This window comes from Magnolia sinica, chromosome 7 (genome assembly GCF_029962835.1).
Source record: "Magnolia sinica isolate HGM2019 chromosome 7, MsV1, whole genome shotgun sequence".
Classification (NCBI taxonomy): Eukaryota; Viridiplantae; Streptophyta; class Magnoliopsida; order Magnoliales; family Magnoliaceae; genus Magnolia; species Magnolia sinica.
Window position 1 is genome coordinate 50,422,538 of NC_080579.1, and position 26,736 is coordinate 50,449,273.

Sequence of the window (26,736 nt, forward strand, 5' to 3'; positions counted from 1 at the left end):
ATCAATTTTTAAGACTTAGTTGGACATTTAGAAAGCATTAAGACTCGTAATTTTTTAATACTCAAATTATGTCTTAATATCACAAAGTCTAGCCAGCTCCAGCCCCTCCCTCCATGCCAATAAAGCAAGGAGAAAACTCTAATATATTGTATATTCCACCAAATAGTAGTTTCTTCCCCCTTTTTTCTATGGGTAGGTAAATTGGGATCACACTTGAGACTAAAATGTTGCGTCAAAGTGCACCACCATGGAGCAACATGATCGAACCAACTCATAGTTACTACTTACTACATTCATCCAATTGTTAAGCGAATTTAGTGGACCCACATATCTTACTCTACTACCTGAAAATACACATCGCAAACGATTATGTAAGAATACAAGTGATACAAATAGAATACATCAAAAAAATAAAAAAGAAGAAAAGAAAAAGAAGACTGAGGGAATTTCACCTTTGCCTGGCTGTAGGCTGTAGCAAGTTGTTGCAGGAATAAATGAGTTGCTATCTATAGAACTGCAGGCCCTTAACGATGGTGATTGGTTTTCAGCCTTTCATAGATGAGTTGGAGATGTAGTCCTGCTTGTATTTTCTTGGGATGGATATACATTGTTGAGCTCGTTAGTGGAAGTTAAGTGGGTTTTTATTAATAGTTAGTTTCTTTCCTTGTTATTCTTGCATTGTTTAGTAGGCTTTCGTTGCTGCCAATAGTCCAATCTTAAGTAGGTGTTACCATTTTTTTGGTTTAACACCAAAAGAAAAGACATCTTTTACCTTTAATCCACTCTGGCAATCTCCATGAACTGAGGGGGTAATTCTGGCCATACCTCCTCATTTTCTCTAAATTTAAAATTTTGAAGGTGTGTAAGGAATGATAGAATATGGGATTAAAAATAAAAAATAAAAATAAAAAAATCCAAGTTTTTCAGATTTGTCACAGGAAAGGGGATTCAAATATGAGACAGTGCACACATCTTAAATACTTTCAGGGATGGAAGCTGGAAGCTGGCAGAATCCAGCAGTTCTCCTACTAATTTTCTTTCATCTCCCCACTTGAAACGAATGGATGGAGCTAATTCTAATCCTATTCAACTGATCTGCAGTTCAACACCAGTTGTGTGCAAACAGGCTCTTAAACATATCGAATTTCATTTTATGATTTTAATAGATACAAGTTCGAGTGATTCTATGACCAGTTGCTCCCACTGAGGAAAGCTGATTGTTCCACACTAATGGGTCCACAATATCAAAGGCTCACCTAAGTAGGGGCATCGGGATTATTTGGTTGGCAAGCAATGCAGAGGCTACCCTAATTAGAGATAGAAACGTAACACATCCAAACAAGATCCATGCCACTCATCAGGTGGGGACCAATGTGTCATTACCTGCAAATCAGGCTGGTACTATCATCAGCAAGGCCAAATGTGTACAATAAATAAATAAATAATTGATAGTTGAAGAGAATTAACCAACATGGATTTTGGACTACAGCAGATGCACTACCATGTGAATAGCTTTTTATTTTATTAAATGAAGCCCACCCATGAGTTAGTCGCTCAAATGGGAGTTTTTTCTCAAATGAAAGTAATTCATCTGGTAGCTAAATTTCAGCAGCAACATCTGAGTTAGTCGCTCAAATGGGTGTTTTTTCTTAAATGAAAGCAATTCATCTGGTAGCTAAATTTCAGCAGCAACATCTGAGGACACCCTTAGAGTAGCTTTCTCAAGTGTACCACTCATTCAGTATAATCAAACTCCTAGATGCATTACTGGTAAACCTCCTACTTCTACTATTTGATCATCAGGCTGAGGGAATTTCATTGGTATCCCTGCAATGGGTTAGCTGTTTTCCCAAATCTTGCATCTGTCCATGCTTTTGCAATCGTCCACTTCATGTCATCATCTCCATCCTCATACATGTTCTGCAACAGGTCATTTTCTCAGCTTAATCCAGAATGTGCAACCCCTTGATATCCATGGTGGTTGACAAAAGGAGGTAATGTATGATGCTCAACCTATAGAAAAAAAGGGCAATTTTCAGTTGTGTCAGCACGCCTGACACTTGAGGCCTGCTTTTCAGTGATCCAGACAATTCATTTCATGCTAGCATAACTGCTTTTCGGTTTTTAATCATCCATTTGTAGGAAAGCAATTATAGATGGCGAGGATCTTCTCCCTAATCTGGTTTCCACAGTATTTACCCAATCAACATTGGGGCACAACAAAAGCTAGGACTCATATGCACAGAATGTTGGCTCAAACAAAAACTGCTAGTTTAGGCCGAGGCATAGGACATTTCCTAAGAAAAGAATGGATACAGGACTTACCTTCATCAAATCCATAATTCCAGCCATTGGATCCTTTTATTTATCCATATTTGGCTTCAACTGCAAAATAATAAAACAAACCTTATAACCATTTCCGAGACAAAACCACACAAGTTAGAATGTATAGAGCTGTTCAAAGATGATAATCTCCAAGGTACCCAAGTACCCATGTGGACATATACATTCAACTATAATTCACGAAACAATATCAATTTTGGTTTTCATCATCCAAAGACAGGCTAACTTCTTAGATAGCAGTAATGTAGATTGCCATATAATATAACATTGCCTTTTTTTACCATGCCATGCATATGTTCTTTCATCATCCAAAGACAGAGGAAATGAAAAATTGGCATTTACCTTATCTTCTTTGAAGTGCAAATCAAGCCAATTCCCTTTTAAAGCTTGAGACAGTGTGACAATGACTCGGTTGGGCTTAACAACCACCTTTATTGCTCAAGCACAATCTCCTTGTTCAACTTCAGTATGGCACAACGGTAATTCTTCCCTTGAACGTCATGGAATTTAATATCAACAGACAGGCTTGAAAACAGTTTCCACCTTCTCTTGCTCCACACCCTCTAAGGACACGTAAATCTTAAAGGAAAACAAATAATGAAAAATAAAAATCAACTTTTACATTTAATTTCTATCAACCACAAACACTAGAGACACATGAGAATATGTTTCCAGCTGTCTTTAAAAATTGAAGTACAACATTTATGAAAATAAGATTTAAGAAGGAAAAAAAAACCCATGTTTGTATGTACAATTAAGCTAATGGTGTTCCCTAATGATTTTAATGAAGAAGTTAGCCTCAAACTGGAACCATATTCCTTTCCAATCTGACTTGAAAGTGGCATAGTTGCAACTGGAAGCCAAGTCCTTGAATATGATTGCCAGGTACTTTTGCTTATTTCCACTTTAGTATATTTTAATTGCAACAATATTCGATAGCATCCATACACACCCAATTCAAAGTAGGTGAGGCTCCTACTAGTGCAACTCATCTCATACCTATTTAATAAATACAACCAAAAAAAAAAAAAAAAAAAAACCCTGCACAACTTTCTGAGTATAGTATTCTTAGTAGTAACAGAAATTTGTAAGATTTAACAAGGAGCTGAGTTAAGAAATCTGACAATACCATATGCAAAAATATGCCACATGTGATGATTAAAAGTTCTCTTAACTTTTGAACAATACCATATGCAGAAATATGCCACAACAGTTCAAATTCGGAAGTTGAACCCGAGTTTTGTCTAGTTTTGTCCATACGTACTGCAATAAAGGTTCCAGACCTAACCCAATTTGACCCCCACTTCAGCAACAAGAAGGATACATTTTGTGCTTTGTATAAAGGCAAAAGAAGTTTCTTATGGTACCTCATAAGGAAAAAGAGATCTTCCTCCTCAAGCAAATAACCGATAAAGCAGAACCCAGCATCCAAGAAAGTCCATTTACACCACAAATCAAAATTTTATTAATGCAACAAACAAACCTAAAAAAAGAACCTAAAAAAATGACAAGGTTAATAGGTACTTGCATAGAAATTGTCTCAGCTAATAGGCTCTAATAATTTCAAATTGTCTATTAGGTGATTTAAGTTATGGAGCGGAGGAAACTGAGAACTAAGAGAAAAATGCTCCAGCTGTACAAGAAGCATAACATGTAGTTACCAATGCACAATGACGAAAGGCGAGAGCTAAAATCCTCCAAAAGTGGTGACTCAGATGGTGTTGTTCCCACCAAGTGGAGAATAATCCATTGAGTAAGTATTTCCTGAATCATGGGAATCAATTCAAGCTATACATGGGAGATGTCTTCATGAACCATAAGGACCTACAAATAAGTAAGAAATTCTGAAAAGGCCAAGCTATATGTCCTAGAGGGGGGGTGAATAGGACAATGCCAAATAAAAACTTATAACAGCAGAATAATAAAGAAAATGATAGCCAAATTAAATAATAATGCAGGAAAGAAAAACAACCTCAAAATTCAGATCTTGAGAGGTTGATGCAAACGTTATTCTAAGGACAACCTTACACCAAAAACAGAGTTTATGGTAGGACAACCTTATTTCTAGAAAGGTCTTTGTATCAAGTCTCAAATCGAAGAGGAATACAAAAACAAATATGAACTGAATTGAAATAACTTGTAATTAAAGATGTATTGTTCTAGGGACAGCCATACACCATAAAAATGGCAGGGCAACCTTGCTGGAACAACTTTCAAAATGAAATTGAAAAACAAACTTATAAAGGAATAGCAGAAAGTAAATTCTAAGCTATTACAACATTCTCACAAAGCTTGAAATAATTACAACATTCACCACCATACATACATCCCACAAAAAGAATAAAAACAATTAAAAGAATAAATCAATCAACCACAACTCAAAGGATTTATAGTGGTTCGCCTGTGTGTTCACCAACTGTTATCCAACAGCCACACAAAAAGCTACTCCACTCCTAATATCCTCACACAAGGGATATTAGCGTTCACTAAAGATAGGTTTTCCCAGGTTCACCCAAAACCCTTACAATTGTGTCTTTGTATGTGGGCTTACACAATTAAAAAACCCCCACTTCTGAGTTTTCCTGGCTTTCCTCAGATAACCAATATAACAAGATTTTTTTGGCAAATCTTGAAAGAAACCAAAATAATAGAAAGGAATTTACAATATGTAAAATACCTGAATATCTCCTTCGTTGTAGCAGCCGGTAGAACCAAATCAAAGTAGATGATTGAATGTCCAAGTTCAATGTCCACTCGATTACAATGGTTCTAGTTCTAATTGATTTTAAATTAAACCAAATAGGGCTTGCCTTAATTGATTTTGATTCCAAAGAAAGGGAATAACAATTCCTCTTTTCAAATCAGATTGGAATATACGAAACAAAATCAATTAAAATAAAGCTAAGGAAAGAAGATATTAAATAAGCACACTTAGCTTAGATGGAGCACAAAATTATCTCTCGGAAGTTCGACGAAGATTGGCTTGAATACTATAATTAAATCGATGATTTCTTGAGATTCGTGCTCTATTTATAAGTGAAAAGATCGTCTTCGACTGGTCTAGAGTGCTCTACGACTAGTCGAAGCTCTAAGATATTTGAAAAATCCGGCGGGATATGCTTTGACCGTTCTACGATAGTCGTAGCCCTCCTACGAGGTCGTAGGTCACCTGACGATCGTAGGTTTCCTTCGCCAGTCGTAGGTCCTGCAAAGACCATTTGGACTTGAGTCGTAGATTCTACGATGTCGAAGATGCGTAAACACTTGTTCCTTGGTCGAGCAGTTCAGGGACTAGTCGAAGGCTAATGATTTTATCCGAATTTGTAACAAACTTACGATTGATCGAGGATCTTAGACTGGTTGAAGCAAGTCTAGGACTAGTCGAAAAAGACCTAGACTAGTCGAAACAGACCAATCACATGTAAAATAACATTCGACTTATGTATCCGAAATGACCTACTTTCTAAGGTCATCCTATGGTCAAACAAACCTCAATCAAGAAGTATGGACATTGAAACAAGAGACCATGAAGAATGAGCCTTGAAGTCTTGATGTAGACTAAACCTTGAGGTAGCTCAATCATGAAAGTGGCTTGAGTTTCAACTTGAGTCTTGAGTTCAGCTTGAGTCTTGCCTTGTACTTTCTTTTTCTTTTCAGCTTGAGTCTTGTGAGCAGTTCTTGCATTCAAGATCTTGAGTCATTCAAGATCTTGAGACTTGTACTTGAGAGCTTTGCTTGATGTGAGCTTAGCTTGTTCATGTATGTTGATCCTTGAGAGAGCTTCACTTATGCAAGTTATATATAACAGAGTATAATAGTGATTTTGGCACTACAAATTTGACAACAAACAAGGATATAAAGTATAGCACTTACAATCTCCCCCTTTGTCAAATTAGTGACAAAACACATAACCAAACAAAAGTAAAACAACTGGTTAATACATGCAAATCAACATTTAACATTCAACCAGTTTCAACATTCAACAAGAAACAAGATCAAACATATATTCTTCTTGACACCCCACTCCCCCTGAGTAACATAACCAATGCTACTCCTCTCACAATCACATTAACAACAAACTCACAATCACATTAACAACAAACCATTCTCCCCCTTTTTGTCACAAGATGACAAAGGAGAACTAAATAAAGGAATGAGAGTAAACATGAGGAGGAAATAGAGTATAGCAAAAGAGTCATAGAGATACTCAAGATAGCATCACAGATATCCAGCATAAATATTACATTAAGAACAAACATCCAGCATAGAATCCAACTCAAACTCAAGCAAACAAGAGCAAAGAAATAAAGTTATTACAACCCAAAAGTCTCATAGAAACTAGTCAGAATTAGAACTTGAAGATGGAGCAGGAATAGAAGGATCAAGTTGGTGCATGCCTTTGTTCAAGCGCCTTAGGTATTTGCGCATGTATTTGAATTACAAATCATGAGCAACAGACATGTTTTCCAACTTAACATTTATATCCTCAACTCTACCTTCTAATGTCCAAATCTCTTGATTAGATTCAGACGTGCATCAACATCAGATGGTACAAAATCTGGATCATTAGCAAAGTCAGAATCCAGTTCCTCAAAAATATCATCCATATTAATATCAACACCAGCTTCTTCAGGACCACCATCAACACCACCACCTTGTTCAGGAAGCAGATCCAACTTCATCTTATTAATATTTGTATTGTTGAAGATCAGATGATGGATTGGTGCTTCATCAACAGGCATATCGACTAACATATGAGTAGCCAATACAGTCATAAAGTATGCAAATGGAATGTCACTATGACCAGGATGGAGGCGAAACTAAAGAATGAAATGACAGATTAAGGAAGGCAAACAAATCTGAGTACCATTTGAGATAGCATAGATACCATTTGAAGTGAAACCCGTGCTCCACGACTGGTCGTGGGTATCTACGACCGGTCGTAGTACGACTGGTCGTGTATACTCACGACTGGTCGTACAAACCCCAAAAATTCAATATCTTGCAATATACACAAAAATTGAAATTTAATCTAGCAAATATATACAATAATATACAAGAAGGCATAAATTATCAGTTTAAAATGCACATGCCAAGATCAAATTTCATCTTTTTGAACCTGCTTTTATCAAGAGGTTTTGTGAAAATATCAGCACGTTGATCTTCAGTAGGAATATATTCTAGAGATATAACTTTTTCTTCTACTAATTCCCTTATATAATGAAATCTAATGTCAATGTGCTTAGTACGAGAATGCTGAATAGGATTTTTTGAAATATTTATCGCACTGGAATTATCACAATGTAATAACATAGAATCCTGTTTAATTCCATAATCACTTAGCATTCGTTGCATCCAAACAAACTATGTACATGCATTACCAGCAATATACTCAGCTTCAGCTGTTGAAAGTGATATAGAATTTTGTTTCTTACTAAACCAGGAAACTAGACAATTTCCAATGAAAAAACAACCACCACTGGTTGATTTTCTATCATCTAGATTACCAGCCCAGTCAGCATCCGAGTACCCAGCTAATTGAACATTGGTTTCATGAGGATACCAGAGACTGAGATTTACAGTACTTGCGACATATCTAATAATTCGCTTGACAGCAATCAAGTGAGATTCTTTTGGATCAGATTGATATCTTGCGCAAATACCAACACTTAGAGAAATATCAGGTCTACTAGCAGTTAAATATAACAAACTACCAATCATACTCCGATAAAGTTTTGAGTCAACATTTTTACCATTCGAGTCTTTTGATAGTTTCAGGGTAGTACTCATAGGAGTATCGAAATTCTTGCCATTCTCAAATCTAAATTTCTTAATTAGATTCAAGGCATACTTAGATTGAGAAATGAATATTCCTTCAGATTGTTGCTTTACTTGCAATCCAAGGAAATAAGTCAATTCCCCAACCATGCTCATTTCAAACTGTGATTTCATCAAATCTGCAAACTCAGTAGTCAAGTTAGTACAAGTTGATCCATAAATGATATCATCAACATAAATCTGTACCATTAAGATATGATCATTTTGTTTTTTAACAAACAGAGTTTTATCAACAGATCCCATTTGAAAATTATGAGTTAAAAGAAATTTCGTTAGTTTCTCATACCATGCCCTAGGTGCTTGTTTTAATCCATAAAGTGCCTTTTAAGCCGATACACATAATCAGTATTTTTGGAATCTTCAAATCCCATTGGCTGCTCAACATAGACTTCTTCATGTAAATCGCCATTTAGAAAAGCACTTTTCACATCCATCGATAGATCTTTATCTTTTTAAAACATGCAATGGATATAAATAGTCCGATAGATTCAAGACGTGCTACTTGTGCAAAGGTTTCATCGAAATCAATTCCCTTCAATTTGAGTATAACCTTGTACCACCAGTCTAGCCTTGTTTCTATTATATTTCCCATCATGAGACTTATTTTTGAAAATCCATTTTGTTCCAATGATGTGTTTATCTTTAGGTCTTGATGAGATACCAAACATCATTTCTTATGAATTGGTTAAGTTCATCTTGCATCGCAACAATCCAGTTTTCTCATCCGTAAGCGCTTCTTTTACGTTAGATGGTTCAATTTGGGATGTAAAACATACATAATTACATATATCCTCAAGTTGTCTATGGGTGCAAACACCGGTGAGAGGGTTTCCAAGAATTTGTGTAGTTGGATGATCTTTAACAGTCCTCAACTCAGAATCAGTTTGATTCGATGAAGTATCAGGTTTATTAATGATTAGTATTTCATCATTATCTAAATTAGAAGTTGGTGTGTTTAAATGATCATCAATGACAACATTGATGGATTCTTGAATCACACCAGTCCTTTTGTTCAGGACCCTATAAGCTCGACTGTTTAAAGAGTATCCTAGAAAAATACCTTCATCACTCTTCGTATCGAACTTTCCCAAATTTTCACGATCACGTAAAATATAGCACTTCCTGCCAAAAAACTCGAAAGTATTTAACAGGAGGCTTTTTATTGAACCACAATTCGTAAGCCGTCTTATTATTATCTTTTTTTGTGTAGACTCGGTTAATATAGCAAGCTGTGTTGACTGCTTAAGCCCAAAGATTTTTAGAGAGCTTCATGCTATTCAACATGACATTAGCCATTTCTTGAAGCACCCTATTCTTCCTTTCTACAATTCCATTTTGTTGAGGAGTTTTGGGAGTAGAGAATTCATGTAATATTCCTTGAGTCGGTATAGAACTTCTCAAAATTGCTATTCTCAAATTCGGATCCATGATCACTACGAATCTTACTTGATTTGAGAGGATTTTTCAGTTTGAATCCTTTTGAGAACTTTTCTTACTTCTTCAGGTTTTCGATTTATCCCTTAAGAAGACTACCCAAGTGAATCGGTAAAGTCATCAACTATTACCAAGATGTACTTTTTCCCACCTCGACTTTCTGTTGTTCTGGTAGGTCCTATCGGATCCATGTGGAGAAGTTCGAGTGGTCTTGATGTGGTATTTGAATTCACCTTTTTGTGTGAGTTCTTTGTTTGTTTGCCTATCGGGCACTCACCACATATATCTAATTTCTGAAGTTTGGGTAAACCTCTTACAAGTTCTCGTTTGCTCAATCGATATAATTTTCGAGAATGTACATGTCGAAGACGTTTGTGCGATAAGTCAGTCTCGGCTGTATGGACCATGTAACAGGTTTGATTAGATGAGCTCGATTCACTCTTAGTATAGCACTTGTCAGACGTTCTACGTCCAGTTCAAGTTACAGAACCCTTATTATTTAATATCTCACAACTTTGATTAGAAAACCGAACATTATGGTTATTATCACATATTTGTGATATACTAAGCAAGTTGTGCTTAGGCCTTCAACATATAAAACATTTTTAAACACGGGAAGATTAAAAAGTTGAATAACCGTACCTTGGCCTAAAATCTTGCATTGCTTCCATCACCAAATGTGCGTGACCCATCACCCATATCTTTCAGGGACGGTGAATAAGGCTTTGTCACCCGTCATATGCCCGGAGCATCCACTGCTGCCTAGGTACCACTTTGAATGACTTGTTGCTTTGAAAGCAATGTGAGCAACCAAGCTGGTGACTTTAGGAACCCATTTCATAAATGGTTGGGTTTAGGAACATAGTTGGTCTTCTTTTTGTGTATACTTGTAGGAATGACCTATAGAGTTAGATTTTAATAGCTCCTTGAGTAAATCAACTATCTTTTCAGCTAGTGGATTTCGATTCGATTAAAGTTGACATGGCTATTTCTAGGTTTTGAAAAGTTTTTGAATTTTAGAAAATCTTGATAAGTACTTTTCCTTTTTAAGTTTGAGGACTCCTTTAACAAACATAGGAGTATACTTTTAGGGTAGATTGTAGCCCAACCGGATCGAGGCAGAACTCATCTTCAGCACTATACTTCATTTTATTCATCAGATATTTTTCCATTAGACTAAAATGTGAATTTAGGTTTCATAAGAGCTAGAGTAGTTTGTGACATGCTCCTTATATAGTGAGATGGCCTAAAATTATCATAATTTGGCTAAGCTCATCAGTTTAGAGTCGTAGCTCGGTTTGGGTTTGTCCCTTTTACCTTCAAGTGCCCATATTAGATAAGAGTTGTAACTTGACTTGTAACTTGTAACATCGATTTTCGTTTGAATCGTCATTTGATCGTCATGATTGAAATCGCCCCAAGAGCCATATCATTTAATTAATTCCCTTCTGACAACAATTTTAGCGATGCGAAAATCAACCCTAGGAGAGCCATACATCTTCTCGAATCAGAATTTTCTTGAGGATTTTAGTTTTAGTACTCGTAGGTTTGTAGAGAACCAACTAGTTCTTCAACCCTCATATTATCCATATCCGAAGTTTCTGGATTGCGGTTACTTTAGAATTGAACCGTTCTCCGGAAGTGAGCGTAATATTTTGCACACACTTTACTTACTTTTCGGGATTTTATCACCAAGACCCCACATTGAGTTTACAATGTCATTCAATCTAGTGTAAAAGTCCATAAACATCTCTCATTTTCCTCCATATGAATTTCTTCAAATCTGGTGATGAGGAGGATTTTTTGTCAATTGTAGTACCCTCGTGTGTCATTTGTAATATATCTCAGGCTTGCTTTGCATTTGAACTCATCAGGTGATAGTGCGCAAGTAATTGCATCGATTTAGCATTTGCACTACTCTCACTTTTCTCATGAAGGGTGGTCCATTGGTAATATGGTGTGGTTTTCATAGACTTTGAACCATCAACCCCAGGAACTTCCATGATAGGAGGATTCCATTCAGTCACTGTGGCTTGCCACACATTTTCATCCATTGATTTGAGGAAGATCCTCATTCTGGCTTTCCAATAACATAGTTGGTCTTCTTTTGTGTATACTTGTAGGAATGACCTATAGAGTTAGATTTTAATAATCATCGAAGAATTAAATCCAAGAATTAAAAGGAGCTATTAGGCTTTGATACCACTTGAAAAGGCCAAGCTATATGTCCTAGAGGGGGTGAATAGGACAATGCCAAATAAAAACTTATAACAGCGGAATAATAAAGAAAATGATAGCCAAATTAAATAATAATGCAGGAAAGAAAAACAACCTCAAAATTCAGATCTTGAGAGGTTGATACAAACGTTATTCTAAGGACAACCTTACACCGTTTATGGTAGGACAACCTTATTTCTAGACAGGTCTTTGTATCAAGTCTCCAATCGAAGAGGAAGACAAAAACCAAGATGAAGAACTAACTGGTAATTAAAGCTGTATTGTTCTACCGACAGCCATACACCATAAAAATGGCAGGGCAACCTTGCGGGAACAACTTTCAAAATGAAATTGAAAAACAAACTTATAAAGGAATAGCAGAGAGTAAATTCTAAGCTATTACAACATTCTCACAAAGCTTGAAATAATTACAACATTCACCACCATACATACATCCCACAAAAAGAATAAAAACAATTAAAAGAATAAATCAATCAACCACAACTCAAAGGATTTATAGTGGTTAGCTTTGTGTGTTCACCAAGCCTGTTATCCAACAAACCACACAAAAACGCCACCTGGCTACTCACTCTAATATCCTCACACGGGATATTAGCGTTCACTAAAGATAGGTTTTCCCGGTTCACCCAAACCCTTACAATTGTGTCTTTGTATGTGGGCTTACACAATTAAAAACCCCCTCTTCCTTCTGAGTTTTCTGGCTTTCCTCGGATAACCAATATAACAAGATTTTAAGGCAAATCTTGAAAGAAACCAAAATAATAGAAAGGAATTTACAATATGTAAAATACGAATATCTTCTTCGTTGTAGCAGCCCGGTAGAACCAAATCAAAGTAGATGATTGAATGTCCAAGTTCAATGTCGACTCGATTACAATGGTTCTAGTTCTAATTGATTTTAAATTAAACCAAACAGGGCTTGCCTTAATTGATTTTGATTCCAAAGAAAGGGAATAACAATTCCTCTTTTCAAATCAGATTGGAATAACAGAAACAAAATCAATTAAAATAAAGCTAAGGAAAGAAGATATTAAATAAGCACACTTAGCTTAGATGGAGCACAAAATTATCTCTCAGAAGTTCGACGAAGATTGGCTTGAATACTATAATTAAATCGATGATTTCTTCTGAGATTCGTGCACTATTTATAGGTGAAAAGATCTTGTCTTCGACTGGTCTAGAGTGCTCTACGACTAGTCGAAGCTCTAACAGATATTTGAAAAATCCGGCGGGATATGCTTTGACCGTTCTACGACTGGTCGTAGCCCTCCTACGACTGGTCGTAGGTCACCTACGACTGGTCGTAGGTTTCCTTCGACTGGTCGTAGGTCCTGTAAACCTTCGCTGGACTTCGAGTCGTAGATTCTACGACTAGTCGATGTCGAAACTGTTCCTACGATCGGTCGAGCAGTCTCTGGACTAGTCGAAGGCGATCAGATTTTATCCGGAATTTGTAACAAACTTACGACTGGTCGAGGATTTTCTTAGACTGGTCGAAGCAAGTCTAGGACTAGTCGAAGCAGACCTAAGACTGGTCGAAGAACAGACCAATCACATGTAAAATAACATTTGACTTATGTATCCGAAATGACCTACTTTCTAAGGTCATCCTATGGTCAAACAAACCTCAATCAAGAAGTATGGACATTGAAACAAGAGACCATGAAGAATGAGCCTTGAAGTCTTGATGTAGACTAAACCTTGAAGTAGCTCAATCATGAAAGTGGCTTGAGTTTCAACTTGAGTCTTGAGTTCAGCTTGAGTCTTGCCTTGTACTTTCTTTTTCTTTTCAGCTTGAGTCTTGTGAGCAGTTCTTGCATTCAAGATCTTGAGTCATTCAAGATCTTGAGTCTTGTACTTGAGAGCTTTGCTTGATGTGAGCTTAGCTTGTTCATGTATGTTGATCCTTGAGAGAGCTTCACTTATGCAAGTTATATATAACAGAGTATAATAGTGATTTTGGCACTACAAATTTGACAACAAACAGGGATATAAAGTATAGCACTTACAAATTCAATAGAGAAAAGAGAGATTTAGGTGAGATTCTCAAAGCATGGTTGTAATTGTAGAAAGGTTTGCATTTTAACACAATTACATAAAAGTTTCACTAGAAAATGCATAATGACAGATGAGACTGCTTGGAAGAACTTAGAAGAAAACAAACTCAGTGCAGCCCAAAGTTAACAAACAGCGAACAAATTCAAGGCAAAGATGGAACTTCTTTAAAAACATCTGAAAGATGAACCTGTAAAAGTTTGGTTTTCAGGGGAACTATAAGACTTGCTACATCTAGAAATTTGCTAGTACTTACAATGAGGAGGTGGGACCTCAAACAGAGAAAGTTACAATGAGGAGGTGCCTATACAACCTGCATTCCAATAGCAGATGAAAGGACATTCTCCCAAACATCAGTGATGATTTTATTTTAAAGAAAGAGAAACATAAATACAGAGAGGGCTGACAAGGGCTCAGATACAACAGAGGCATTGCATCGGAGATGACTAGCTCCAATCCAGTCACCCGCTGCAAGTCTGTTCACATGACCGTCTGCCTCCTAAATACATCTTTAAAACCAAATTCTCTTTCCTACTCCTAGCAATCATATTTCTATTTAAAAAAACAAATACAAGACCGATCTCTGCATTAACTATATAGTTTATTTAATACCATTGTTTCTCCTTCATTTGAATTTAGTCTAGAATGAATGAAGCTTGGTAGATGAATGTGAGCTGGTTGACTCGAAGACAACTAAGATTTTTTTTTTCTTTTTTTTCCCCCTTTCCAAAAGTCCTGTCTTTTTGTTAAATTACTATTGGTTTTTAGATAAATTATTGAGCATCAGATAAAAAGGGAATCATATGCATGTGTAGTAAATAAATTATTTATTAACTAGCAATGGTCTTTGAAAAGCTGAGACAGAACCTTGGGAAGTACAAAAAGGCGAACAACACTGCTATATTGAATTACAAAAGAAAAGGAATAACAAGATTATGAATATCTAAGATTTTCGAGAGCTTCTAAAAGTATGGAAGGATTTCAATGGTTCCATCAACTATAGTGAAACTATAAATAAAACGGTCATTCGATTCTTAAAAGAAAATATCTACTCCGAATCTATTTCTTGAAATTTAACTCAAGGAAAGACATGATGAGGTTGATCATTGTCTTCCTTAGGATAACTACTCCAAATCTATGAAGCTCTTTGAATTCTTCATCGTCGACATTGGCAACATTGCTACATTAAATGTAGTCTGTGATAATGTGGTTTAATCACATTACAATAAATAAGAAATTTTTTTATTTGTGACAAGCAACTTTATTGAATTGCATATGTGATCATGTGCAATTGCATATGCGACAACATATTTGTTGTTTTGTTTTTTTTGAAAATAAAAAAAAAATTGAAAAATATGAAAAAATAAAAATAAATTAAAATTTGTAAAAAAAAAAAAAACAAAAAAAGAAGAACAAATTAAGGATAACTTTCCTAAGTTAACAAATGGGGATGTTTTGTGTTGTATTAGGAAAAAACAAAACAGTTCTTTCAAATCCACATGAATATCATTTAACTGTTTTTGGATTTTCTACTAATAGTGTAAGAGTAGAAATCCAAAATCACGTATTAATGCACAAGTAAAAAAGAATGTAGTGTTGTTGTCGACTTCGAGTTCTGCTGCATTATGTTTTTAAGGATGTTGTATATCTAAAGGCACTCAAAGATGGATTTGTTGTATTAACAAGGTGTAGTTAAGTTTGCTTATTTTTGGCTTTTTGTTTATAAACTGAGGTATATATAATGCTTGGCTTGAGGCTTTCTATGGCATGTTTGGGTTTTCAACTTGTACAAGTGGGGCCCATGTTCAGCGAGATCTCAGTCGATGGTAGGATGGGCCTTGGTTTAGACAAACAATTCCTCAGATTGAATGCTTCTAGCTACCAAACATCTAGCTTTCTTTGGTTAAATATGATGTTGCTTCTTTTTCTTTCTTAAATGTCTATTTGCTGGATGACAAACCAGACATGATTAACTCATATGGTATATTTGTGTTGCATCATCCAAAGCGGGTCCAATCATATTAGTGGTTTGGATCATGGAACCATTGGGACCCACTTGTACAAACTAAAAACTTGAGCATACTGTACTCACTGTCGCACCGTGCATTGTATACTATGTCGTCCAGAACACATCTAGCTGCTAAAACTATAGGAATGCTAATAAGCAGATTGCTGAATAAAAGTTCAATGCAGCTCTCCTTGCAACACTTATGGCAAACGTTTATGCTGATTGGGGGTATTGATCTTAGTGATCCACCAAGTGGATAAGCTATGGTTGAAACAGTGATAGGACAACTCTTTCTTTTCTTTTCTTTTTTCCTTGGTGAATTTGGACTGTTGCTCTAACTGTTCTTTTTGCAGGCAACTGATACAATGAACCAGAGTTCAATCCCCCTGCTTTGTGAGATATGGCCTGTCCATGTGGTGGCCCACAATAACAAGAGATCTGATCACTGTGAGGAGGGAGCTGAATATAAAATTAATAGGCAGCGTCCTGCATAGTATATTCCTCTAAAAACATACACATGAACATAAACACTCCAAGTTTTCAACAAACAACCAACTTTCCATGTAGAGAATTATGCATTTTGATCAGACATGCCTGTGACGATTAAAATATAAGAGGTTGTATGGATTTCTTGAATCTTAGGAGTCATGAATATGTGTCTAGAATTTCCAAATGAAAGGGATTCTGCTTACATGTTTTGGTACTAAAAAAGTTCTTAGAAATCCAGTTCTTTTGTTTGGATACTGGGAAAGAGTTATTAGGAGAGCAGAGGCTTTTTTATTCTTTTCAACAATATAATGGTTGGAAGAGAATGTAGTTCCAAAAATCTTCCAACCCATCTTAAATATGAGAATCGTAAAATGGGCAAATTTTTAGAACGGGAATCCCCAAATCCCCAAACCCCTAAATCCCTAAATCTCCAAATCCCCAAATCCCTAAATCGGTATTAAGATTGAGAAAGATTGAGAGTGAGAGAGAGAGACAGAGATATACCTCACGGTCCCCAAATTCCTACCCCTCACGGCGTGGGTAGGGCGTTCAGCAATGGTCTGCCCGAGAGAGTTCCGAGAGAGAGGAAGAGAGATATAGAGAGACAAAGGAGGGAGAGGATGCGTGAGAGAGAGGGCCGAGAGAGATAGAGAGAGAGAGAAAGGATGCGTGAGAGAGATAGGACTGAGAGATATAGAGAGGATGTGAGGAGTCGCTGACGAAGACGGACGGACGCGGATTTCCTGCGAAGTCTTTCGCAGGAAGTTCTGCGCAAGATTATGTGTGGGTCCTACTTATTTGTTTGTGTGAAGTCTAACCCCTCTATCTATTTTTTAAGCTTATTTTATGACATAGGACCAAAATCGAGGAGGATCAGAAAATCAAATGGGCCACACGAGAGGAAACAGTGGAGATTTAGTGATCACCGTTGAAATATTTATGTCCATAAAAGTTTTTGACGATATAATTTTTTTTTGGTTTTTTCACTTTATCTAAGTGAGAATGACCTTATAAACGGTTTAGATGGCATATAAACAGCAAGGTAGAGCCTAGGAAGGTTTCAAAGGTAGGCATTCCTTTCTCCACTGTTTCATCTCTTATGGTCCACTTGAGTTTCAGATCCTACTCATTTTTGGTAGAATATCTTAAAATGAGGTCGAAAAATAGATGGACGGCTTTGATTTCTCACAAACATCACAACGGGCCACACCTAGAATCCTTGCGCTGGAACTTCCTGCGAAAGGCTTTCGCAGGAAATCTGCGTCCGAGACGAATTGGTTACTCCCCCGACACTAACCCTGTGGCTGGTGGTTGGTGCTCTGTGGGCCCCACCATGATGTATGTGTTTCATCCATTCTGTTCATCCATTTTTACAGAGAATTTTAGGGCTTTATACAAAAAATGATAGGGATACAAATCTTAGGTGGACCACACCACAGGAAAAAAAAATAATGATTGGATATCCACCATTAATATATTCCTAAGGCCCACTGTACTGTTTATTTGACATCCAATATGTTGATTAGGTATTACAGACACAGATGAAGGGAAACAATAAATATCGGCTTGATCCAAAACTTTTATCGCCCCCAAAACATTTTTAATGTTCAACATTCATTCAACACTGTTTCCTGTAACGTGGTCCACTTGAGATTGAGATATACCTCATTTTTTCTTTCATACTATAAAATGATTTGTAAAAGTAGATGGATGGAATGGATGAAATACATAAATCATGGTGAGGCCCACAGAGCACCGACCACCACCCAATTGCTGGTGGCAAGAGGAGTAGCCAATCCATTTCCGTCGCTGACATAGGGCGTCTCTTTGACGCCCTATGGTCAGTGACGTCACCAAGTTTTGTGGGCCCCACTATGATATATTTGTTATATTCACACCGTCCATCCATTTTGAGATATCATTTTAAGTCATGAGCCAAAGAATGAGGCAGATAAAAATTTGTAGTGGACCTCACCATAGAAAACATCGGGGATAGTGATTTCCACCGTTGAAACAATCTTAAGGCCCATCGTAATGTTTATTTGAAATCTAACTTGTTCAAAAGTTAAAAAATACATGAAATATGAGAAAACACAAATATCATCTTCATATAAAACTTTTGTTGCCTTTAGAAGTTTTTTATGGTGGGCGTCATTGTCCCACTGTTTTCTGTGCTGGGGTCCACTAGAGCTTTGGATTTAACTCGTTCTTGGATATTGCCCTAAAATGATCTCTCCAAATGGATGGAAGGTGTGGATATAAAACATACATCATGGTGGGCTGAAAAATGACAGGTATAAAAATATCAGGTGGACCACACCACATGAAAACTATAATGATTGGATATCCATCATTAAAATCCTTGTAAGGTCTACTGTACCGTTTATTTGGCATCCAATCTGTTTATTAGGTCATACAGGCCTAGATGAAGGGGGAAAACAAAAATCATCTCAATTCATAACTTTTATGGCCCCTGAAATGTTTTTAATAGTTGATGCTCATTCAACACTATTTCTTGTAATGTGGTCCATTTCAGATTGGGATATACCTCATTTTTGGTCTCATGTCGTAAAATGATCTTTAAAAATAGATGGACGGCATGGATTAAACACATACATCATGGTGGGGCCCATAAGCACCAACCACTAGCCATTGGCTAGTGTCAGGAGAAGTAGCCAATCTGTTCCCCTTATTTATGGTGCGGTCCATTTAATCTTTGGATATGATTAATTTTTTGGATAATTCTCTAAAATGATCTCGAAAAATGGATGAACGGTGTGGGTTGATCCCAAATTTTTGGTAAATCCAAAACTCAAGTGGACCATGCCACACGAAACAATGTGAAATAATGATTTCCACCGTTGATACCTTCCTTGGGCCCACAGTAATGTTTATTTGTCATCCAACCTGTTCATAATATCAAAAAGATATGAATGAAAGAAAACAAAAACATCGGCTTGATCCAAAACTTCTATGGCCTCCAAGAATTTTTCAATGGTAGAGGTTCATTCACACTATTTCTTGTAGTGTGGTCCACTTAAGTTTTGGACATGATTCCTTTTTGTTCTTTAGACCCCAAATCATCCATTAACATGGATGAACGGAGTGGATAAAATAAATAATTAATGGTAGACCCACACAAAGTTAACTCAGGGTAATTAGTAAATCACCTAAATGGAGTGGAGAAGGGTTTCCTTTCATAATCATATATTAGGTTTGCCTAAATGTGATTCAGATATCCAACCCACTCATTATGTGTGTCCCACTTGGATGAGGGGTCAGACCAAGTTTTATCTGCATCCAAAACTCACGTGGGCCCCACCACGTTCTTTTATATTTTTTAGAATGTCTTCACATGCTTTTAGATGGCATAGCCCACCTGAGTTTCGTATGCGGATGATTTTTTACATATCTCATAACCTGAAGGGGACACATTAAATTCACGGTGTTGATGTTCGACACACATTATGATGGGGCCCACAAAACTTACATCAACACTTAGGTTCTCACGAGGTAAATAAAATTGGGTCACAACTTTGACCAAAATATTTGCCTCATTTTACTTGTCTAGTCCATTCACTCTATATTTCTGATCAATACTCAATTTCACTAGTTATTCGTCCCGATCAGGTTACATATGAAAAAGATATTGGGCATACAAGATTGATCAACAATTTTAGTGAAATATGATTTAAACATTTGAAGTTATTTACTCTTTAATCTAGACTGATTAGATTGTCCAAAAACGGTTAAAGCTACAATTAGTGAATGTGCCTAATAATTTAGTAATTTTTTTCAAACATAAATTTCAATTTCCATTTAAAAATAGCATTCTTTTATAAAATGTATATTTTTGAAAACATTTTAACAAAATAACATTTTTATTATAAATTATTTCTTTAAAAAAAAATTAAATACAAATTCTGAATTTTTATTTTCAAATTTTCAAAATATTCTCTCATATTTTAAATTTTTTTCTCAATAATTCCAAAATGCCGATTTTCTTTTCTTTAAAAGCATCATTTTATATTAAAAAATTTTCTCAAATATCGTTAAAATTTTAAACTTCTCAATATTTTTTTCATGTGATATTACAAATCATTTAAATATTACTTTTTAAATATCAAAAACAAAACAATTTCCATCATATGATATAAAAACCATATACAAGTACAGAAAAACAGAGGATTATTACCGATGGCTTCTGTTTGTCGGAAAAAACAATTAGCGACGGTTATCTATTGTTGGGAAAAAATTTAATATTTATTTTTACCTAAGAAATTCATCGTTAGTAAAAGCACTTTTCGCTTCGTGTTTTTGGTTCATGGTGGGAACCTTTTACCGAAGGTTTTAGTGCGTTGGAAAAACTATCATGCTATTGGTCAAGGCGGTAATCTTTGGTCCTTGGCGGGAACCTTTTCTCGATGGTTTTAGTTCATCAGCAAAACTAACATGCTTTGGCAGGAACCTTTTCTCGACGGTTCTAATTTGTCGGTAAAACTGACATGCTTTCAGTCGAGGCGGGAATCCGTGGGAACCTTTTCCCGACAGTTTTAGTTCATCGATAAAACTGACATGCTCTGGCGGGAACCTTTTTCCGACGGTTTTAGTTCGTCGGTAAAACTGACAAGCTTTGGCGGGAACCTTTACCCAACGGCTTTAGTTCGTCGGTAAAACTGTCATGCTTTTAGTAGTGGTAGGAATCTTTGGTCATCGGCGGGAACCTTTTCCCGACTGTTTTAGTTCATCGGTGAAAAGAAATATTACCAACACCTGAGGAAAGTAGTACGGGAGTTATGCCGACGGTTGATGTCTGTCGGGAAAAACAATTTTACCTACGACAACGGTGTTCGTCGGTATTAACAGCCTATCAGATTTTTTTCGACGCATCAAGTCCATTGGCTAAAACACTATTACCGACGACAAGTGGTTTTTGTTGGTCATAACAATGTATCGGATTTTTGCCGACAGTTGATGTCCGTCGGTAAAAAACACATTTACCAACAAAACTGTATTTCATCGGTACTAACATTGTATCAGATTTGTGCCAATGTGTCATGTCCATCGGGAAAAACACTTTTACCAACGAAGATAGATTTAGTTGGTAATTACTTCTTACCAGATTTTTGCCGACGGTTCATGTCCGTCAGGAAAAACACTTACCTACGAAAATCAAATTTCGTTGGTAAAAGTAAATTTTTCGAATTTCTTTTTTTCAAAAAAAAAAAAAACCATTTCCAATGAAAATTTACATTGGTAAAAGTTTTCTTTTACCTACGAAATTACAATTTTCGTCGGTAAAAGTAGACTTTTACCTACGAAATTAAAAGTTCGTCGGTAAAAGTTTCGTCAGTAAAAATCTTGTTTCTTGTAGTGTGTACCTATGAACAATTTCATAGGTAAAAGTTTTAACACAGTTTGTGCCTACCAAAAAATTTCGTAGGTAAAAGAGTATTAACACAGGTATTAGCTACGAAAACTTTCATAGGGAAAAGTCTTAACACAGTTTTCACTTATGAATAGATTTGTAAATAAAAGTCTTAACACAGTTTTTACCTACTAATAATTTTGTAGGTAAAAGTCTTAACAAAGTTTTTAGCTACGAAAGCTTTCATAGGTAAAAGTCTTAACACAGTTTTTACCTATAAAAAATGTCGTAGGTAAGAGTCTTAACAAAGTTTTTACCTCCGAAAAATTTCGTACGTAAAAGTCTTACCCATTAACGACGATGAAATTTTTCGTCGGTAAAAACATTTACCCACGGTCTTTTACCTACGAATTTACCGATGCATTTTTTCGTAGGTAAAACTTTTTGCCTTCGAAATTATATCATTTGCCTATGAAGTTTTTCGTAGGTAATAGTAGAATTCTTGTAGTGTCTCCAGCTACTCTTTGATATCGTCGACGACGACCCGTAGCTATTGAACCTCTCTTTCTACCATATCAGCTCAGCGTAGGGCACTCTCCCTAGCGACGGATCAACTGGAGGTAGCTCTAGCAGGTGTCATGATCTTGGCACCATGGCCAAGCCCACGCACGTATCCAGAACGGGTGCCAAGTACCTTGCTCAGGATATCTGGCTCACTCCGCTGACTACCATTGGGAGTGGGCTGACTGCATATGGTGTCCATCGTTGCTTGTAATGAAAACATGAATTTTCATAATGAATGACATTATTATAAATCAATGTAATTAAAATTTACAATATAAGGATTTTTACACAATTCTCGCTGGCTCTAAGATGAACCCAAGATCCTGTCGCCTGCTGACAGTGAGTCCCTCTGTAGAGGTTTACTGGTCCAAGCTCCTGGCTGGTGATAGAATCTTGATGCACAATTGAAAGGACAATAGAGTTCATATATATGCATGGAAAGAATATATTAACTTAATAATCACCAGTAATCTATTACCATGTCGTAACGATGTTGTACAAATGAGTTTTAACCAACTACATGGTTCACTTATAACCTTTCCCTGTTCGTATTATTTTGCTCCTCTTCTGAACAAATTATTCATAATACATTATTATTAATTGCGAATTTAAGTGTTACGTTGATATATCATAAATATGTAAATATTACCTAAAAAGCCTCAGATGAAAATCTCTCGTAGAGTATCCGCCAATAGTCCATAGTCACGTGCAGTGGTGTGGACAGTATGGCCTCATTGTGGGTCCTGCACTGCTTGTACCGCTGGTATAACTCTCCCGGTACTCCTTGAACAGCTCCCTAACCATGTCATTGACGGCATGGGAAATGTATGGAACACTCAAATCTAAGACAAATTTATCATGCAGTTTCGTAAATAATAGATTAAGGCAATAAACTTATTAAGAAAATAACTTAATCGTAAATGAACTTTCACAAAAGAAAATTTAATTTACTAAAATTTACCGTAAGGCATTGACGGGTGAGCTGCTGCACATCATCTATCACATCTACCCAATGGGTGATGGTGGCGGGGATCAAAGATTGGTATAGGACACCGACCTCCGATGTAAACAACCTGACATTGTCCCTAACAGGTCTAAGGCAATCTTGTGGGAACTCTACCGTCACCCTACCCTCATGCGTAAGTCGCTCTAAAACTAACCCACGTGTGGGTCCACGTCCTCGTCTGCTGGTCGACGATGCTATCGCAAAAGAAATATGGAAGTCTAAACATAAACAGAAGTCACTAAAGGAAATATATATCAAAACTTACATGCAGTGCCTAGTGTATGTGCAACCGATAGATCAGACGCCTGTGATACAGCATGTGATGTTGATGCTGTCTCCATCGCATCATGGGTGGAAGGGGTAGATCCAGTGCGCGAGCGACCTGATCTCCCACCTGGTGTCATGACTGAATATGTATGAACTACGAACTTATAAATTTAAAAAATGTTAGTACAAGTGTATGAACATCAATTAATAAACACAATAAACTTTACAGTGTAAGTGGAATATATTAAAATATTATACAAGTAGTTTTGATGGTAGAATGAATTTGTGTTAATGCTTAAAGAGATGATTAAAATATGATTTGACCATTACACTATAATGCAAGCAGAATATAATAAAACCGTAAATATTTTAGTAAAATTTGAAAATTTCATTACACATTGTCATTCTATATTAGATCATATATTTCATTGTAATATGAAACAACTTCGGATTAACTATCCGAAGTACTCCCTATGTAAGTTATCGTACGTTGCAGAAGTATATGTCAAGTTGTGTGAAGTACTCGACATTGTTACAGCTAACATGTCAGTCACAATAGGAGAAATCTGGTCTCTCGGGACTCCATTCAGATATGTAAGTGACAAAACTGCATATTCCATATGAAGTTTCCTGCGGTTATGTTCCTCCCTCAGGTCTGAAATTTCTTTGAGATTATATAATCTTTCATCTGAGTCATCATTGATATATTCCCCCTACACTCATCGACTAGACCGGGTATCTCTTTGGACCTACCAGAAGAAGATAGGGCCGAAAAGTTCATCCACAACAGCTGATGAAGTATGTTGCGTGCTTTCGCTATGCTCTGGTTTGAGATAAGGAGACCCCTTGTCCCCTCTCTTGTTTGTGGTGGTGGTTGGGGCTTTGAGTAAAATATTGGATTGTGGTCAACATATGGGTCTTTTATCTAGTTTTACTACTAGCAAATCAAGCTCCCCGGTTTCTCACCTTCAATTTGTAGATGGCACACTACTATTTTGTGATGCTGTCGATATCGTGGAGAATCTGAGAATGATTATAATGTGTTTCAAAGTTGTCTCGAGGTTGAAAGTTAATGTCTTAAAGAGTGTAATGCTAGGAATACGGGTGGCCAAGGAGGAGCTTGCGCTGCTTACATTGAGGTTTGGTTGCAAGGTGGGTGAATTCCCACCTACATATCTCGGTCTTCCCTTGTGTATAGGAAAATTGCCCAAGCATTTATGGGATGTTGTGTTAGAAAGGATGGAAAGAATGCTAGCTAAATGGAGAGTTAAATATTTATCATTGGGGGGACACATTACAATGATCAAAGTCGTGCTATCAAGTCTCCCGATGTACTTTAGGTCATTATACCGATGCCCAAAATCAATTTTGGAGAAGATTGTTAGGATGAGGGAAGACTTCTTATGGAAAGGGGTGGAACATAAAAGAAAGTTTCACTTACTCAAGTGGGATGAGGTATGTAAACCCTGCAAGGTGGGAGGGGCACGCATAAAACTTGGGTGATATGAATATGGCTCTCCTGGGAAAGTGGCTATGGAGGTTTCCTTTGGAGAAGGATATAATCACTACTAAGTATGGATTGGTGGAAGGAGGGTAGTTTATGAAAGACACCTTAATGTATAGGGCCTCGCATGTGTGGAAAGGAATTGCTTTGGTTAGAGGAAGCTTTGGTAATGGTGTGCATTTCGTGCTTGGGAATGGGGAAAATATCCATATTGGGATAGATTTATGGATTGGAGATGAAACTTGGAGGTACGCTTCCCGCAGATTGGAAGGCTATCGATGGACCATAAAGTGCTTGTGGGTCATTTCTTCTCCAAGAGTGGGAATATGTTGTTTGGACCCCTTGCCGACTCTTTATGTTCGAAGAAGAGGTGGAAGATTTTAGTTCCCTATTGGATCATATCAAAATTTGCTACCCGACTGTTGATGAAAAAGACAAGATGTGTTGGCTATCAGAAAAATCAGGTTACTTCTCGGTTCAATTATAGGTTGATCCAAGCCCATAGTATGGGTAACACCTATAATGGTGTGGTTGGTATTAGTCTTATTCGGTCCTACGGTGCCCTGCTGAAAGTTGTTGCATTTGCCTGGTTGGTAGGCCAGGTAAAGTGTTGATAATAGATAACCTAAAAAAAGGGGGGGGGGGGGGCGTGGGGGGATGATGGCTCTCCCAAACATTTGCCTCGTGTGTATGGCTGATTTGGAATCGATTTGCCATCTCTTTATGCATTGTTTGACAACCTCCACTTTATGGAATGACATCTTATGTATATTCCAGATCCAATGGGTCTCCGAACTCTATTGACCTATTCTTTTTTATCTTGGCATGAAGGAGGCATTGGCATTAGAGGAAAAAAGATATGGCATCTTAGCCTTTTGGGGGCTGTAGGTCATCTGGGAAGAAAGGAATGGGAGATGCTTTAGGAACTTGAGTCACACTATGGGGAGGGTTATATTGAAAGCAAAGGGCCTAGTTATTGAATGTGCCTTGAGCTTGAAAGGGGATATTGATTATTCTTTTATGATGTAACTGGTTTGGGTGGTGTTCACCCTATTTTTATACAGTTTTTTGCCGCTTTGCTGTTTACTTATAATATACTGTGTTACATTTCAAAAAAGAAGAAGAAGAAGAAGAAGAAGAAGAAGAACAATAATAATAGCAACAACAATAATAAATAAATAATTAAGTAAATATCATTTACTCTCACTCTCTTGTGCTTTTATACTGGTGCAATCGTTAAGGAGGTTGATGTGAAGGTGGATGGAAAAGGAGATATGTGCTACGCATGACAACATGGCAAGATGACATGTGTCCATGAATCCTGAGATTCATCCTAATGAGAAGGTGGGAACAGAGATTCATGCTGTTGAGAAGGTGGGAACATGCCCTGATCTTTCCACTCATCAAGTGGGCCATATGTGTATATTGAATGTGGGCATTGGTTATTTATGTTCCCAATCATCCATTTTTCTAATAAATGTTTAGCCTATTGTTTAATAGATTTTTTTTCTTTTGGCCAAGGCATGTTCAAATTGCCCCATCTGAAGAATGACCAAGATCTCACACACACATGCCAGCCTTGATTCTCCTCTTCCATCCTGCCTACTCTCAAATCCCCTTAG

General features: G+C 36.8%; 1 pseudogene; it reads right to left on the reverse strand.

The window, feature by feature from the left end:
* Positions 1–1,498: 1,498 nt before the first annotated feature.
* Positions 1,499–23,747, reverse strand: LOC131250627 (uncharacterized; annotated as a pseudogene).
* Between the last annotated feature and the right edge of the window lie 2,989 nt (positions 23,748–26,736).